Source organism: Hyaena hyaena, unplaced genomic scaffold (assembly GCF_003009895.1).
Source record: "Hyaena hyaena isolate Hyena2069 unplaced genomic scaffold, ASM300989v1 scaffold_364, whole genome shotgun sequence".
In the NCBI taxonomy this organism is placed as follows: Eukaryota; Metazoa; Chordata; class Mammalia; order Carnivora; family Hyaenidae; genus Hyaena; species Hyaena hyaena.
In genome coordinates, this window is record NW_024080996.1 from 27,600 (window position 1) to 29,740 (window position 2,141).

Below are 2,141 nucleotides of genomic sequence, written 5' to 3' on the forward strand. Positions count from 1 at the left end.
CTTCCTTCCTTCCTTCCTTCCTTCCTTCCTTCCTTCCTTCCTTCCTTCCTTCCTTCCTTCCTTCCTTCCTTTCCTTCCATGTTAGTATATGGTGCAATAATGATTTCAGGAGTAGATTCCAGTGATTCATCCCCTACGTATAACACCCAGTGCTCATTCCAAGTGTCTCCTTAATGCACCTTACCCCTTTAGCCCACCTCCCTCCCACCACCCCTCCAGCAACCCTCAATTCTCTGTATTTAAGAGTCTCTTATGTTTTGTCCCCTTCCTTGTTTTTATATAATTTTTGCTTCCCTTCCCTTATGTTCATCTGTTTTGTATCTTAAAGTTCTCATGAGTGAAGTCCTATGATATTTGTCTTTCTCTGATGAATTTCACTTAGCATAATACCCTCTAGTTCCATCCATACACTTGCAAATGGCAAGATTTCATTCTTTTTGAATGCTGAATAATACTTCACTGTGTATTCACATCATCTTTACCCATTCATCTATCAGTGGACATTTGAGCTCTTTCCATACTTTGGCTATAGTTGATAGTGCTGCTATAAACACTGGGGGTGCATGTGCCCCTTTGAAACAGGAATACCTGTATTCCTTGGGTAAATACCTAGTAAGTACAATTGCTGGGTTGTAGGGTAGTTCTATTTTTTATTTTTTGAGAAACCTCCACACTGTTTTCCAGAGTGGCTACACCACTTTGCATTCCCACCAGCAGTACAAAAGAGATCCTCTTTTTCCGCATCCTTCCCAACATCTGTTGTTGCCTGAGTTGTTTATTTTAGCCACTCTGTGTGGTGTGAAGTGGTATCTCATTGTGGTTTTAATTTGCATTTCCCTGATGATGAGTGATGTTGAGCATTTTTTCATGTGTCTGTTAGCCATCTGGATGTCTTCTTTGGGTAAGTGTCTATTCATGTCTTTTGCCCATTTCTTCACTGGGTTATTTGTTTTTGGGTGTTGAGTTTGATAAGTTCTTTATAGAGGTTTGATACTAACAGTTTATCTGATATGTCATTTGCAAATATCGTCTCCCATTCCATTGGTTGTCTTTAGTTTTGCTGATTGTTTCCTTTGCTGTGCAGAAGGTTTTTATTTTGATGAGGTCCCAATAGTTCACTTTTGCTTTTGTTTCCCTTGTCTCCAGAGACATGTTGAGTAAGAAGTTGCTGTGGCCAAGGTCAAAGAGGTTTTAGCCTGCTTCCTCCTCTAGGATTTTGATGGCTTCCTATCTTCTGTTTAGGCCTTTCATCCATTTTATTTTATTTTTTAAATGTTTTATTTATTTATTTCGAGGAGAGAGAGAGAGAGAGAGACAGCATGAGCAGGGGAGGGTCAGAGAGAGAGGGAGTGACAGACTCTGAAGCAGGCTCCAGGCTCCGAGCTGGCAGTCAGCACAGAGCTCGACGCGGGGCTCGAACCCACGAACCGCGAGATCATGACCTGAGCGAAAGTCGGACGCTTAACCGACTAAGCCACCCGGGCGCCCCCATTTTGAGTTTATTTCTGTGTATGGTGTAAAAAAGTGGTCCAGGTTCATTTTTCTGAATGTTGTTGTCCACTTTTCCAGCACCATTTGCTGAAGAGATTGTCTTTTTTTCATTGGATATTCCTTCCTGCTTTGTCAAAGATTTGTTGGCCATACATTTGTGGGTCCATTTCTTGGTTCTCTATTCTATTGAGCTGAGTGTCTGTTTTTGTGCCAGTGCTGTATTGTCTTGATGATTACAGTTTTGTAATACAGTTTGAAGTCCAAGATTGTGATGCCTCCAGCTTTGGTTTTCTTTTTCAGGATTGCTTTGGCTATTCGGGGTTTTATCTGGTTCCATACAAATTTTAGGATTGTTTGTTCTAGCTCTGTGAAGAATGCTGGTGTTATTTTGATAAGGATTGCATTGAATATGTAGATTGCTTTGGGTAGTATCGACATTTTAACAATGTTTGTTCTTCCAATCCATGAGCATGTAATATTTTTCCTTCATGTGTGTATGTGTCTTCTTCAATTTCTTTCATAAGCTTTCTATAGTTTTCAGTCAGCTGGGTGGTTAACAGTGTCCTTTACAGAGCAAAAGCCTTCAGTTTTAATAAAATCCAATTTTTCATTTCTTTCTTTTATGGATAGGGCTTGAGATTTCATGCTTA